Source organism: Cervus canadensis, chromosome 4 (genome assembly GCF_019320065.1).
Source record: "Cervus canadensis isolate Bull #8, Minnesota chromosome 4, ASM1932006v1, whole genome shotgun sequence".
NCBI lineage: Eukaryota > Metazoa > Chordata > Mammalia > Artiodactyla > Cervidae > Cervus > Cervus canadensis.
This window is the reverse complement of record NC_057389.1, coordinates 38402296-38419465: the sequence shown is the minus strand read 5'-3', so window position 1 is coordinate 38419465 and position 17170 is coordinate 38402296. Positions and strand designations below refer to the sequence as shown.

The following is a 17170-nucleotide window of genomic DNA, read 5'->3' as shown; positions in this document are numbered from 1 at the left end:
CTTACAGAATGAAACAGATGAGAGGCCCAGAGAGGGTCTTGGTGGCATTTAAATTTCTGATTCCAGAGGTCTCTGAGATCTACTTTATGCAATGATTTGGTTGTTCAATCTTCACATGAATAATTTGTAATAATTCCCTCCCCCACCCCACCCCAATCTATCTTTTACCCTTAGCTAGTTCTAGTTGAATTTTTGAATGTAACCAAAATATTGAAAAATATGGGTGGTAGATACAAAACAAATACCCACCCTGCTCACGCTGGAAAAGATGCAGGGAGATACAGTCAGCAAAAGTGTGCTAGTTTAGGAGACTCAGTGTATAAACTGTGAATAAAATAGCTTCCCATTGTTGCAGGTATTCTGAGTGCTCTGATGCCAGATTTTGGTATCGTTTTAACTTGTTTTTTTTTTTTTTTTCCTTTTTTTCTTTTTTGTCAGCAAGTTTGGCTTTTGAGGAAAAAGGAGGAAGCCCAATTCCGCCACAGCACCCACTTCCCATTTTTCTTAAGGTCCATGGGGTTACCCAGGTATGATATCAGTCAAAACTCTGTACCTCAGTGATGTAATACTGAAAAGGATGACTTTTGACAAGGACTAATTTTAAAATGAAGCTGATTTGATTGTTTCACTCTTATCAAAGCCTGCTTGAACCTGTATTAACCTAGGGACACCAAAAGGTTCAGAAAGAACAATCCCTGGAGTTTGACACATTTTGCCTATGCTGTCTTTAAAAAAAGAAAAGAAAACTTAGAACATTTAATGGTTTATCTCGTTTTTAATTTCAAATAAGACTTAAGGTGTTTTAAAAGGATATAAAATATAGGAAGACAAGTTAAATATAGAAGAGAAATTTTTAAAAGTGATATTGAGTTAGTAGTGAGGCTCATAAACAACAAATATAACGCAGTCCTATACATATGTGGTAATTGGTCCTCAGTTTATGCTTTAAGCTTTCTTCTCAGTGCAAACAAGGAAACAATCAATTATACAGTTTGCAGTGTCCATTAGATAAACTAAATACTTAAGAGAAGTACAGCTGTATCTGATCTTATGACCAAAAATAATGTGTCCCTGGGTTCTTACAAAGAGAGTATTGTGTTATATAATGTAAAAGGCCTCAAGTGCTCCTTCCAGGAGACCCAGTGATGAAATTCACAGCCCTGGTTCTCATAGCTGGCAGTATTATATCTCAAATTTTAATCATCTTTATTATTTTGCCATGTCTACTTACTATGTTTAAAAATTATTAACCTAATATATTTTTAACATAGGTTTCACTTGGATTCCATTTTAAACTAAATTTCATCTTAGCAAGGTAGATGAACTAGTTCTGTTCTTCTAATGCTCTTTAAATTAGTTTATAAGTTTTAAAAAAGTCTAACCTAAAATTTTTAATGTACCTGCTTGGTGCTACACTGTGGAAAACACTGACTTAGGGAAAAAGAGAAATCCAACATTTGAATAACCATGACCTCATTATGTTTTAATATCTTTCTCATGATGTATTATGACTACCAGTGTTGAGAAAACTGAGGTCACAGAATTTGCACAAGGTCCCACAATAACTGAGCCAGGATGAACCTCAGGTCTTCTGATGAAAGTTAGGTTCTAGCTTCTAGATGATTGCATGGAGAGCCTTTTGCTCAGATCAGAGTTCAGGCCCTGTTTAACCGTTTGCCCCTTTGCTTCCTCCCAGAATGCCTCACCCCCTGCTTAGTCCATAGTGATGCCAGTCTGTGGTTATTGGAACCCAGTCTCCCAGATCAAAGGGAGGAAGTCTGCCAGGCAGATGTGGAGCCCAAAAGAGGAACTTCACCAACTGCTGTGGACAGTTCTAGCCCTTTATGTCCCCGTGGACTTTTGGGGAAGTATTTTTGTGGCTCACCAGTCTCTTGTTAGGCAAGGGCCACTTGTCCTGGGTTGTCCTTTTCTACTAGTGGAAAGTACAGCTGGGAGATTTGGAATAGTTGCTGTTTGACTTTGATTCTTAGCACAACTGTCACTATGAGCCTTTTTGGTAAGATCTCAAGCTGAAGTTTGTTGCTGAAGATGATTGCAGAATTCCTTCTAAACTTCGGAACTGTTTTGAATCATAATTGGCAGTGGCTTTCTGATGGCATCTTGAGCAAACTCAGAGGAGAAGTCATCACTTTGTCTCACATGAATACAACACAGGGTAAATTACCTTGAACTTCTACCCAGGGGTGTGATCTACATTATTTCTGAGCTTTGATTTATAGGATAAACCTTTTTCTTCCTTTTTTTAGTAAATAGAAGTAACATTTTCTGCTCTATCCTTCTCTTAAAGAGATTTTAAAGTGTCTTAAAATAAAATTTTTTTTATTATTTAAAAATTTTAAATTTTGATATAATTGTAGATTCACATGCATCTGTATGAAATGCTACAGAAAAATCCCGTGTAGTTTTTACCCAATCTCCCATAATGGTGACATTCTTAAAAAGATTTAAAATTTGCTGAGATATAATTTAGGTATGATAAAAATAACTTTTTTTTATTGTAATATAATTGCTTTATAAAGTTGTGTTAGTTTCTTATGTACAACAAAGTGAATCAGCTATCAGTCAGTTCAGTCACTCAGTTGTGTCCGACTCTTTGTGACCCCATGGACTGCAGCACGCCAGGCCTCCCTGTCCACCACCAACTCCCGGAGTTTACTCAAACTCATGTCCATTGAGTTGGTGATGCCATCCAACCATTTCATCCTCTGTCGTCCCCTTCTCCTCCTGCCTTCAATCTTTCCCAGCATGAGGATCTTTTCAATGAGTCAATTCTTCGCATCAGGTGGCCAAAGTATTGGAGTTTCAGCTTTAGCATCAGTCCTTCTAATGAATATTCAGGACTAATCTCCTTTAGGATGGATTGGTTGGATCTCCTTGCTGTCCAAGGGACTCTTAAGAGTCTTCTCCAACAACAGGAATATATAAATTTATACAGGAATGTACAAATGTATAAATGCTATCATAATCAAAATATAGAACATTTTCATCATCCCCAGAAGTTCCTTCATGCCTCTTTGCTATTTTTTTTTTTTTAGGCAAATATTGTATTTATTAACTATGATTGGAAGATACATTCCTGATTTATTATCTCCAAATTCAAAAAGAATTTCAAAATAAAATAATTCTATCCACCGTAGAATCCAGAATAGGGCTGGGCTCTGGGGACCAAATTCATTGTGCACAGGGTGGGCAGAACCCTCTGCCTCTAAACAATTTTTTAAGTTAGTTTAACTTTCAGCTCTGAGTCCTGGTCAAAGTCTTGAAATCACGGAAGGTTAGAGACTGGAATTACTCAGCCAGAGGGATGGGTTTCTGGTTCAGGCATGAGGAGAGGGATTCTTGGAAGTGATCAATGAAGCCTCTGCAGCAGAAACAGAAGACAAGGGCAGAGGCTGAACCAGAGGGCCTGGCACTGGGGGGGGAGGGTGAGGAGCCTTGTTTTCACCCGTGTGTCTCCACTCCATAGAACAGGGGCTGCATTCAGTCAGTAACCCTGATGTAAGAACGTTCTTCTCGTAGTTTCTCATAGAATTTAAAGACAAGGCCCAGTAGGTCCCTTGATTGGACCCAGGATAGATCCCAGGATGCCAGGAGCTACAAGCTCTTGATTATTGAGGTGGTCTGGCCAATGGTCGAAGCTCCTGGAAGGCATGGTCAGGTTGTCTCACAAGGACAGCCTAGGGACGGAATCATACGATGACACTGGACTGGGGCCTGGAGACTCCACACTGCTCAGGCCACGAGTCATAGCCCTCGACACTGTGGTCAAACAACACAAAGCGGACGCCCTTCTTGATGTTGGTGAACGCATGCATGATCCGAAAGGAGAAGCTGCCTGTCCGCGGACGGACGGGAAAACGTTTATGGAAGAAATAATGCAAGGTGGCATAGTTGGCATCTAGAAGCTTGACGACTAGCTGATACATCCGGTCACTGCCTTGTTGTTCTGTCCAGCGGCGACAGACAGAAATCCAAATCTTTCCACTATCCAGGAGTTCCCGCCATAGGCCCTCCTCCTCCAGATCCAAAATTTCTCCCTTGTACCAACACCTGTAGGCAGGACTGTAGCTAGTCTCCCCAGAAGTCTTCAGCCTGACCCCCAAGTCTTCCTCTTCCTCCGAGTCATCGCTACCGCTCAGCATCATACAATTCCAGAGGTCTTCTTTCTCCGGGGGGTTCACGGTGAGCTTGCGCCCTATGGGTCTGAGCTCGCAGAAGCGGCCCAGGATGCAGGGCCCGGGGTCGCCAGCAGAGGGCAGGCAGGTGAGGATGACGGGCCACAGGTCGGGGTGTTTCCAGGGCAGGATGCTCAGCCACAGGTCCCTGCCGTCCACCACCTCTCGCCAGCGCCGGCACACCAGGCGGCACTGCCGGAGCAGCGTGCTTGGGGGCAGGTAGCTCAGCACCTCCCGGAGCATCTCGGTGGGCAGATGGTTCGGGCCCGGAACCTCCTGTGGTTCGTGGTGCGGAGCTGGGACGCGGGGGAGCAGGCCCCAGGAGGTTGAGGCGCCCATGGTCTCCTCGCCAGGCCCCGCGGCTGCTGCCTGCATCTCAGCCAGTGTTCCTCACCAGTGGGCCTTCACCTTGCCTCACCTCGCCTCTTTGCTATTAACCCCCTCTCCCCATTCCTAGTCCCTAGAAACCACTTACCTGTTTTCTGTCCCTATACTTTTGCCTTTTTTAGACTGTCTTTTGGAGAAGGATATGGCAACCCACTCCAGTATTCTTGCCTAGAGAATCCCGTGGACGGAGGAGCCTGGTGGGCTGCTGTCCATAGGGTTGCACAGAGTTGGATACGACTGAAGCAGCTTTGCAGGCATGCATGCATTGGAGAAGGAAATGGCAACCCGCTCCAGTATTCTTGCCTGGAGAATCCCAGAGACAGAGGAGCCTGGTGGGCTGCTGTCTATGGGGTCGCACAGATTTGGACATGACTGAAGTGACTTAGCAGCAGCAGCAGCAGCAGGCTGTCTTTTGAATGGAATCATACAATATGTGGTCTTTTGTGTCTTTTTATTCACTTAGCATATTGCTTTTGAGATTCATCCATGTTTCTGACTAGTTTGTTCCTTTTTATTACTGAGTAGTACTCCACTATATGCCATAATTTGTTTATCCACTCACCAATTGATGGACATTTGTGTTGTTTCCAGTTTTGGGCTATTAGCAGTAAATATACAATAAACATTCCTGTATTAATCTTTGGGAGGACATATGTTTTCATTTCTCTCAGGTAAATTCCTTGGAATAGAATCACTGGGTTGTGTGGTTAATGTCAGTATAATGGAAACCTGGTAAAACAAGTTGGAAAGTGTTTTTATTTTTATTTTTGGCAAGCCATGTGGCATGCAGGATCTTAATTCCATGACCAGGGATCGAACCTATGTCCCTTGCACTGGAAACTTGAAGTCCTGTGCTTCAGTGGACCACCAGAGAAGTCCTCAGAAAGTATTCTTTTCCTCTTTTATTTTTGGAAAGAGTTCATGTAGAATTGATATTGCATCTTCTTTAGGTAGAATTCCCTAGTAAAACAAATTTTATTTTGTAGGAAGGACTTTAACTATGAATGCAATCTCTTTAATAGATATAAGGCCACCCAAGTTTTCTCTTCTTGAATGAGTTTTGGTCAGGGATTTGTTTATTTCATCTAAGTTGTCAAATTAATTATCAGGAACTTGTTCATAAAATTACATTATCATTTCTAGTATCTGATCTTCTATGACAGTCCTTCTTTCATTCACAGTATTGGTAATTTGGGTCTCTGTCCTTTTTTCTTGATCAGTTTCATCAATTTTATTGATCTTTCCAAAGCATCAACTTTCTATATTTCTGTTATGCTTACTATATTTGTTTTCTAGTTCAATGTTTTCTGCTCTTACCTTTATATTTCCTTGCTTTGGTTTTAATTTGCTCTTGTTTTTAGTTTCATAAAGTGGAAACTTTGGTAATTGATTTTAGCACCTTTCTTCTTTTCTTTTTGAAAATTTAATGCTATTTGTTTCTCTTTAAGCTCTGCTTTAACTGCATCCTACACATTTAAAAAATGATTTATTTGGCTGCGCCAGGTCTTAGTTGTGGCACATGGGATCTTTCAGTTGTAGCATATGAATTCTTAGCTATGGCATGTGGGATCTAGTTCCTTGACCAGGGATCGAACCTGAACCTCCTGCACTGGGAAATGGACCACCAGAGAAATCTCTGAATCCTACAAATTTTTAAGACTTCCTATCATTTCAATTTAGTTAAAAAATATATTCTAATCCTCCTTGTTATTTCTTTGACCTATAGATTATTTAGAAGTGTTCTATTTATTACCCACATATTTGAGAATTTTCTCAGTGTCATTCTGTTGATGGTTTATAATTGAACATCATTGTCATCAGAAAATATATCTTTCTGTGTTTTTAATTCTTTTATTGTTAAATTTTTTAAGATTAGTTTTATGGCCTAGAATATGGTCTACTTTTGGATATTTCATGAACATTTGAAAAGAAAGTTAATTCTCTGAGATGCAGTATTCTATGCATTAGGTCGAGTTGCTATTGTTTTAAGTTTTCTATCAATTATTGACAAGAAAAAAGTTGAAATCTCCAACTTTAATTGTTGCTTTGTCTGTTTCTCTCATTGACTGTGATTTGTTCACATACTTCATCTGCCCTATTCTGTCTCTTCTCCTTCTGGCACTCAGTCTCATTTATGTCAGGCAATTTGATATTGCCTCACAGCTCTTGGGTTTTTTTTCACTGATTGTTCTTCTCTTTTCATTTTTGTATAAAAATTTTCTATCTTCAAATTCACTTATCCTTTCTTCTGCTTGTCCCATTTGTTGACAAGTCTGTCTGGGTAATTCTTTATCTCTGATGTTGTGTTTTCATGTTTAGAATTTTCATCTGACCCTTTTTTAATAGCTGAAACTCCCCATCATTCATACATTTTGTCCACCTTTTTAATACTAAGTTCTTTAACTTATTCATTATAGTAGTTATAATGTCCCTGTCTGATACTTCTAAATCTAGGTTATTGTGGGTCTGGTTCTGTTGTATATTTTCTCTCTTGGCAGGAGGGTATTTTTTCCTTGCTTTTTTGTGTATCTTATTATTTTCAATCAAATGATGAAGATTCTGGGTAAAAGAACAAGGGAGACAGATATAAATAGTATATGATGCCCAGAATGGCATATGTGCCTTGGAGTTTGTTCATATTTAAAAAATGTTCTTTGGCCATCCAAAGTGGTTATTATTATTTTCCCATTTTAAAAATGAGGAAAGTGTAGGGAGGGAAGGACAGCAGCACAGCAGGTGGTAGTGCCAGGGATGAATTCGGGTTTGAATCCTGGCTATGTGCCTGATCTCTTCCCTGGCCGTTAGTTGGGATCTGGTAGCACTGGGAATAATGGCTGTGGGTTGATTAAGACTGGAGGCTGAGAGGCCAGTTAGAGCTGTCCCAGGAGTGCAGGGTACGGTGGTAAATGCCCACCATTGATCATTAACTCAAACACTCAAAACATAAACAACTCTTGTAAGTGAATACACACAGACAGAAGTATAAGGCTCGGTATTAAAGACAAACTAGGCAGTGATGGAGACCATGATGAACTAGATGCACATGCTCCTTTCCAGGAGGACTTCTGTGGCTCAGTTCTGACTGACTGTGCTAGGTGTTAAACCGAGATGAGTATTATAAGTTCTTGTGTTCTGATGGAAGCCAGAAATCTGAACTTAAATGTGCAGTATCCTAATTTTAAGGGTTGGCCACAGGTATAATTTTAAAGAATGTTTATGTAGGCTATACTGTGAAGATTCAGCAAAACATGTCTTTAGGCTCTCAGGCTATAGGTCACACAAACCTGGATGGTGGCAGAGGGACTGCCACCAGGTACTGCTGCAGCTGTGGGTATGGAGTTTTACCAGGAATGTTTTTGGCCAAAAGGCTAAATGGCAGACTCCAGGGCATTTTCTATTAATTTGAGACCATTCAATTATACATTTATATTCTTTTTTTTTCAGGTTCTCTTCCATTATAGGTTATTATAAGATATTGAGTATAGTTCCCTATGCTATATGCAGTGGGTCCTTGTTGGTTATGTATTTTATATATAATAGTGTATATCTATTAATCCCAAACTCCAAATTTATCCCTCCCCCACCTTTCCCCTTTGGTAACCATATGTTTGTTTTCTATGTGTACAAGTCTGTTTCTGTTTTGTAAGTAAGTTAATTTGTATCATATTTTTAGATTCCACATATAAGTGATACCATTTGGTATTTGTTATTTTTTGTCTAATTTACTTCGCTTAGTATGATAATCTCTAGATTCATCCTTGTTGCTGCAAATAGCATTGTTTCATTCTTTTTTATGGCTGAGTAGTATTCCATTGTTTGTGTGTATACATATATATACATGTGTGTATTTGTAATATATATAATATGTAATATATATGTGTATATATATATGTATACACACACATATATATATATATATGTATACATATATATACCACATATATATATATATATATATACACCACATCTTCTTTATCCATTCATCTATTGATGAATTCTTAGGTTACTTCCATATCTTGACTATTGTAAGTAATGCTGCTGTGAACACTGGGGTACATGTATCTTTTTGAATTGTAGTTTTCATCTTTTCTGGATATATGTCCAGGAGTAGGATTGCTGGATCATATGGTAACTGTAGTTTTAGGTTTTTGAAGAATCTGCATGCTGTTTTCCATAGTGGCTATACCAATTTACATTCCTACCAACAGTGTAGGAGGATTTGCTTTTCTCTACACCCTCTCCAGCATAATCAAATTTGTAGACTTTTTGACGATGGCCATTCTGACCATTGTGAGGTGATATTTCATTCTGACCATTGATTGCATTCCTTTAATACTTAGTGATGTTATGACTTGCTTCATATTTCTACCTGCCTCCTATAGTCTCTCCCCAGGAGTGGCTGTTAGCCATGTATGCTCTGAGTAAGACAGTGTGATGGAAGCACTGTAGTGTAGTGGTTCATAGTCTGGTTTGTTTTTTTGCTTTTCTATTTTCCACTTTTATCAGAGGATATGTTGTTTACTCTCTTTGTATCACTTCAGTTCAGTTCAGCCGCTCAGTTGTGTGTGACCCTTTGTGACCCCATGGACTGCAGCACGCCAGGCTTCCCTGTCCATCACCAACTCCTGAAGCTTGCTCAAACTCATGTCCATCAAGTTGGTGATGCCATCCAACCATCTCATCTTCTGTCATCCCCTTCTCCTCCTGCCTTCAGTCTTTACCAGAATCAGGGTCTTTCCCAAGGAGTCAGTTCTTTGCATCAGGTGGCCAAAGTACTGGAACTTCAGCGTCAGTCCTTCCAATGAATATTCAGGACTGATTTCCTTTAGGATTGACTGGTTTGATCTCCTTTCAGTCCAAGGGACTCTCAAGAGTCTTCTCCAACACCACAGTTCAAAAACATCAACTTATCTAAAAAATAGGAATAATTTGACCTACCTCCAAGGATGACTGTGAGAATTATAGATGATAAATATTGAGGGCTTGGAAAAATATCTGGCATATAGTAAGTACTCTACAAATGTTAGCTATTATTATTCATATTTCTTCCTTCTTGGCACTTCTGTTTGAGGCATCTATTTTCTGTTTCTGATGCATTAGCCTCCTGGGAGAATTCACTTGTTTCCCAGAGCCCTTAGGGTGCCAAGGCTGCTTTTATTAATTCATTCAAAATATTTATAGAGGCCTGCATGTGCCATTCTGTTCCAGGCATTGGAGGATTAGACAGTGAATACAATTGAAGGAGCTTGCATTCTAGAGCCCAAGACTGACAATAATTGTGAAAACAAAGAAATGAGCTAAATAATTTCCCAAGTGCTTACTGTTGTGAGGAAAAAGAAAATGATGACATGATAGAGAATGAACAGGTGGCTACTTTAGATTGAGTGCTCAAGAAAGGACACTCTGAGGAGGTATCATTTGACATGAGGTTTGAATGATAAGAAAGTATTTTTTCATTTAAAAATCTAGAGAAATAGTGTTTTAGGCTAATGAAACAGTAAGTGAAAGGGCCCTGAGGTAGGAATGAGGTTCGCTTATCCAGGGAATGGACAGTAGGTCAGAGTGCCTGGAGTAATTAAAGGGATAGGAAGAAAGTGAATGAGGCCACTGAGCTAGCCAGGGACCATACCTGCCATAGGCCTGGCAGACTTGATTTAAGTTTCAAATGGCTCACTCTTGCTGCAGCATGGAAGGATAAATTGGAGAGTAACATGAGGGGAAGCAGAAAGGCCATTAGCCCCACTATGAACTATTGTGGAATGGGTGGGGGAGGTAAGGGAGAATGACTCTTTCCTAAGCTCTTTTTCCTTTTTCTTTCATTCATTCATTCATCATTCAGTGGCTCTCTCTTGAGTGTCTGTTGTATGCCAGCAATGTGTTAGGCCCTTAGACTACACTGATATATAATTTGGCCTGAGCTTTGCTACCATTGAGTTTTCAGTCAAATGTCCCTCTTGGTTTCCTAGATCTTCAAATAGTTCTGTCTGTACACATCATCTTTCATGAACATTAATCCTACAGTGGTTTACCTGAACCACATGCACCTTCATGTGGGCTCACTACTGGGACGAGTAACCCCATAGAATTCTTTCCTCCCTAGGCACTTGCAGTGTCCTACCTCGCTCTGCAAAACACAAGGATGCAAATAAATGTGGGGATGCAAAATGGATATGGGGTTGGGGTGGGGGGTGGGGGGGAGAAAGAGGACTCTGAACTTGCCTGCCAGAAGCCAAGAAGCTGTGGAAGCCTGAATACATTGGTGAGCACGGAGTGACAGGGCCTCTACCTCCAGGGGATTCATTGAGGGAATTACAGATCATAAAGATGACCTTTGTTTCTGGTCTGTTTTCAATAAGGTCATGCTTGTTTTTTTTAAGAGAATTTTTTTTAGGGTAGTGAAACAGCATTGCCTAGGATGGAGAACACTTTTTTAAATTCAATTCGCAACCACAGGCTCTCATGTGAAATTCTGAATGTAACCACATTTCTCAAATGGTAAAGAAAACGGGCAATTGACTCTTTTCAAATGAAACTGAGCACCTAATAACTGTCTTTCACTGTCTGATAGTCGGGCCTGTGAAAATGAACTCCCAAGAGAGTCTGCTCGATGGGTTAAACTCCTCAACATCTTCTTTGCAAAATAAAAATGTCAGTTACAACTTTTCATGGAGAGAGGAAGGTTTAAGTTCAAGCAAATGACAGGGGCTGGAACAATGATTTAGTAGGTTCTGCATGTCAGGGACTTACTCTTTGGAATGATTGCGAAGGGGAAAATACCAGGAAAAGGACAGGTGAAAAATCAGTTTAAGCCAGTTCCAAAATTTTTTTCATGGCTATGGAATCCTTTTTTCAGAATATTTTTCAGAGACCCAACAGGAAAAAGAGAGAAAATAGGATCTGTTTTGAATGTGGGAGAGTAATGGGACTCAGCCTTTGGCTACCTACCACATGTCTCCCAATCCCTGGCAAGTCTTAGAGCCTCAGACCTTCAACAAACCCAGCTGGAACCTTGCTGATTTACTTTGTGAAAGAGAACAACGATTGTGTTAATACCTTTATCCCCTCCTAAGTTAAATTTTCTCCCCCTGCCAAGTTAAATTTTATTTACAGTATACCATATACTGGGCATGTTGCTGAGAAAACAGTTTATATATACACAGTGTTCCCCTTGATCCCATGAAAGGAGTCCTGTTACACCTGTTGTCAAGTTGAGGAAACTGAGGCTCAGGGTGGCTAGATCATGTGCCCAAAGTTTACACAATTACTAAGTGGCAAATCTTGGCTTCAAATTCAAAGCTGGCACCAAGGCTTCTGCTTTTAACCAGTAAATTCTCCTAGTTCACCCTCTTTGACAGATTTCTTCAATTCTCATTGGAACCCAAGCATTTCAAGGAATGTTTACAGAAAGGAGACAGGGAGGAGAAGGAGGAAGAAAGAGTAATGTGGAGGAGGCAGAGGCAGAGGGAGAGTAGGACTTAAGACTAGTGACAAAGAGGAAATTAGTGTAAAACGATAAAAACCCAGGGAAACAGCTGCTAAGAAATGAAACTCTATGGAAAATCCAAAGAAAGATAATACTAGGAGGAGAGAGAGAAAGAAGAGGTGGGTTTCAGCTGTAAGTTCACTGCTTACTAGTGGCAGAAATGCCAAGATTTCAGCCAGGGCAAGACCCCCTTGGTTTCTATTGTGATCAGATTGACTTAGTCATTGAAAGTGGGGTTAATGTTCACCAACAGATCAGGCGACTGGCCCAGGGCACAGGAATCTCACCAATGGATCAGCCAACTGGAGCTGGACAGTCTTTTTGGGCACCCAACACATTAGGCCAAATAGTGCCCAGCCCCTGGGTCGTGGCTTTCCATGATGTCAATCATTTTGCCCCTGTTGACTGAGGTTTTGGCTAGGTTGCTGAGATGACTGGCTAGGTTGGGCTCTGTGTGCCAATAGTGAGCTGACGCAGGGGACAACTTAAAAGACAAGAATCTGTGAGATGTATCGTTCTTCAAAAGAATAAAGCAAGGGAAAGAAACCAGTGAGAAACCTCTTGACTTGTTTGTTGTGACTGGTCTCTGCCTTTGGCTGGTTTACTTGTGTAGAATCAGTGTTGTATTCCAGTTGTATTGACACCTTACAGTTGCATTGACACCATACCAGTTGTATTGACACCATACAGCACCCAGGTTTTGGGTAGAGTTGGCAGCATAACTCCAACCATTGTTAGGATGTGGCCAGGTAACTGGGTGACAGTTGTAGTGGAAGCGGCTGCTTGAGTGGTAAGGGGCAGATCACTTCCTGATTTTTTGCCTCCGTTCACCCCTCTGAAGCACCCTGATCATATCTGTGACGTGGAGTCACAAGGCAGGAGTGTTGGAAAGCATCTTGCGGCTTCTGGGAAGGAAAAGAAAGAAACATTCAATGAGGACATGCTGTATCCCAGGCAACTCACCTGACTTCACTGATTAGACTTTTAAGGATAGGCAGTATTCAGTTCAGTCGCTCAGTAGTGTCTGACTCTTTGCGACCCCATGGACTGCAGCACGCCAGGCTTCTCTGTCCATCACCAACTCCCAGACCTTGCTCAAACTCATGTCCATCGAGTTGGTGATGTCATCCAGCCATCTCATCCTCTGTTGTCCCCTTCTCCTGCTATCTTCAATCTTTCACAGCATCAGGGTCTTTTCCAATGAGTCAGTTCTTTGCATCAGGTGGCCAAAGTATTGGAGCTTCAGCTACATTAGGCAGTATTAGCTCCATTTCATAAGAAATATTCAGGTTTCTGAGATTTGAAGAGATAATGTTGTTTGTCCAGTTCTTTCACTCTTTTATCTATCCCCTTCTCCTTTAGATGCTTAGCTCTAACCAGAGGGCCTCAGGATAGGGCCCAAAGAGCTGGATTCAGTCCCATCACTTCATGACAAATAGATGGGGAAACAATGGAAACAGTGAGAGACTTTGTTTTTTGGGGCTCCAAAATCACTGCAGATGGTGACTGCAGCCATGAAATTAAGACGCTTGCTTCTTAGAAGAAAAGCTATGACCAACCTAGATAGCATATTAAAAAGCAGAGACATTACTTTGCAAACAAAGGTCCGTCTAGTCAAAGCTATGGTTTTTCCAGTAGTCATGTATGAATGTGAGAGTTGGACTATAAAGAAAGGTGAGCGCAGAAGAACGGATGCTTTTGAACTGTGGTGTTAGTGAAGACTCTTGAGAGGCCCTTGGACTGCAAGGAGATCAAACCAATCAATCCTAAAGGAAATCAGTCCTGAATATTCATTGGAAGGACTGATGCTGAAGGTGAAACTCCAATACTTTGGCCACCTGATGTAAAGAACTGACTCATTGGAAAAGACCCTGATGCTGAGAAAGATTGAAGGTGGGTAGAGAAGGGGATGACAGGATGAGATGGTTGGATGGCATCACCGACTCGATGGACATGAGTTTGAGCAAGCTCTGAGAGTTGGTGAGGGACAGCGAAGCCTGGTGTGCTGCAGTCCGTGGGGTCGCAGAGTCAGACATGACTGAGCAACTGAATCGAACTGACTGAGTCCTGGCAGGGCCACTCTTTGGGCCAAGCAGATAACATGGCAATGGCAGGTAGTCAGGTAAAGGATAACAGGGAGAGGAGAGCTATAAATGAAAAGTACATATAAAGGCCTTCAGATGTGAGGAAAACACCCCATGACACTGGCGAACAGGATAAAGCTAGAGCCTTTGGGTTTACGGTGTCCTAATTAGATAATCTCTTAGGTCTTTTTGAGTTCCAATGTATATTTATTTATTTACTTTTTGCCTCCGATCAAAACTAACATATCCTTTTTGTATTCTCTTCAGTCTCTGCTTTCTTTTTTTTTTTTTTTTGCCTTTGTTATTTTTTTTTTTTTCATTTATTTTTATTAGTTGGAGGCCAATTACTTTACAATATTGTAGTGGTTTTTGTCATACATTGACATGAATCAGCCATAGATTTACATGTATTCCCCATGGTAGTGGCAATGAGCTAATCAGATAAGCTAACCTCTACTCTGGGCAGATTAGCTAATGGGCAACTCCTCCCATGACTTAATGCTGTAGTTGGATTAAAGTACATTCCTTCTGATATTGACCTGGGGGATTGACAAATGATGGGGATTCACACTTCCGTACCGTGTCCCTGCAATTACACCCTGGGGACAGCACCCAGCTTAGGGCTGGGCAGGAACTAACATGTGACCTGGACTTGTTTCCCTGCAATTGTGGCATCAATAAGATGGCCAGAGCCTAATGACTGGACTAAAAACTTTGGTTTCTGTATTATGTGGTGGCCCCACAGGAGGTGGGAGATGGCAGGGGTGGGGAAACTATGTTAAAGTCATTTTCTCCTGGTTTTATTGAGAAATAATTGACATACATCTTTGTGTAAGTTTAAGGTACCCAGCATGATGGTTCAATTTACATAGATTGTGAAATGATTACCATAGTAGGTTCAGCTAACATCTATCTTCTCATATAGATACAATAAAATGAAAATAAGAAAAGAGTAAAGGAAAAAAAATTATTCTTATGATGAAATTAGGATTTATCTCTTAACAACTTTTTAATACTGTATACACTTGAGTGTAGAAAACATTGTAATGAATATAGAATGAGGGACCTAGAAGAAATTTTCCATAATTGTGAAAGCAGAAGCCCTAGAAAAATGAATACATGCACTATCTCAGGTTTTTATAATGCTTTACTGTCTACAAAAGGACTTTCCTGTTCATCATTATTTTTGACCTTCTTACCAACTCCCCATATGGAAGCAGAGGTAGACAGTATTATTTCCACTGTACAGATGAGGAAACCAAGGTTCCCAGAGGTTGACTTTCCCAACATTCAGTGCACTCATTGTCTCAGGGGCATGGCATAGCAAGCCTTATATGTCACTGGCATCAACTGTCTTGTGGTTGGATTTCAGATGTGGTGAGCAGAGGGTGGAGATGTAAGATAATTCCTCAATTTGCAATACTTGGAGAGGCTGGCTATTTTGCATAGGCTGACAGCCAGCTCTGGTTCAGGTACTCTCCTGACTTCACTTTCCAGGTTTAAATTGGCTCCTGGCTCTGGCTTTCCCAGGCGTATAAATGGCACCACCACTGCTGGAAGCAGAGGAGCAGGTGGAGCGCTTGGTACTCAGTCAGTCTTGCCCTCCCACATCTGAGCAGGCTGGGTCAGTTCTTCCCAGTGTTGATACTTCACACATTAGAGCCAACTTCTCTCCACACTTTTCTTAACCCTTCCCTTAATTCTGTGCCATGAAATCGGAAATGTTTGTTTCCTAGCTTCCCGTCCTTTGCCTCCAGGGAGGGTGAATAAGACGGCGAGAAAGTTAGAATTGTTTGAGGTCAATACAGGTGGTGTGCTCCTGATGTCAGTACAGAGGCAAAAGAGACTTTGAATTCACCCTTGAGGACCACATAGCTCAGTGGGATGGTTGGTCATATACATAGCAAAATAAGTGAGTTAGGAATTGCATTTGGCTTCAAGTAACAAAGAATCAAGGCAACAGCGATTTAAACAAGACTTATTTTTTCTTCCCAACTTCCTTGAAGTTGGGAGCTGGGCAACCCAAGGCTGGTCTGGTTGCTTTGTGGTGTCACCAGGATCACAGATTCCTTCTTTTCTTCTGATTTATTTTTTCCCTGTAGGATTGCTTCATGGTCAAAAGATGGCTGTTGGAGATCCAGTCTTCATGTCTCAAACAGGAAGAAGAAGAAAGGGCCAAATGCAAATAGATATGTAATAGTAGGGTATACCCTCTTTGAATCAGTTTCCTGGAAGTGATACACCAAGGTATTGACTTATGTATCTTTGGCTACGCCATCTGCAGAGGTGACTGGGAGAGGTTTTATTTATTTTATTTTTTTAACTTAAATTGAACAATTTTTATTTCTGACAATACACTCTTTGATATTATGAAAAAGGAGGAGAAGGCATGCTGGATATATCACTAGTGGCCTCAACTCATCTGGGCAATTTCAATGCGTGATAGTATAGTCCATGCATTCTGCTTAATGTGTTGTTTAGCTAAATAATTAAAACACTCTGGGACCTAGTTTTCTCACCTTCAAAATGGACATAATAACACTTATCTGGTAGTGACTAAATTTTATAGGACTTATGAAAGTTCGATGAGTATGTATGTCAGTGTCTTAGAGCTATGGGAGGTATACTGTAAGTGCCCTATAAATGTTAGTTGTGATGGCAAACACAGCAGATGGTGATGATCCAGACCCAGAACTCAGACTGCCTGGCTTATAACCTACTTGCAGTACTTTCTGCTCAGCTGTGGGTGCTTGCAGGTACTCCAAGAACATTACTCATTGTGATTGGAAGCATGGAGAAGGCAAGCGTAAGACAGTGAGGTACAGTTAGGGAAGGCTTCCTGGGCCAATGGTATCTGGGTTGTGTTCATGGGTGTAAAGTGGGGGGCCAGTGAAGAAGGTGGGGAGGGTGTCATAAGCAGAGCACATGCAGGTATTGAAGCTTATGATGTGTGTTCAGAGCCCATGGTGAGAAGCTTCTGGTGAGTCTGGTCCCCAAGGTCAAGGTAGGAAAGAGGACAG

General features: G+C 41.0%; 1 long non-coding RNA gene across 1 annotated transcript in view; it reads left to right on the top strand.

The window, feature by feature from the left end:
• The first annotated feature begins 442 nt into the window (after positions 1–442).
• LOC122439619 overlaps positions 443–17170 on the top strand; it is a 307867-nt gene continuing 291139 nt past the window's right edge. The window contains exon 1 of the long non-coding RNA XR_006268942.1: positions 443–527. This is a non-coding gene — a long non-coding RNA (uncharacterized LOC122439619). The remainder of the gene's footprint in view (positions 528–17170) is intronic.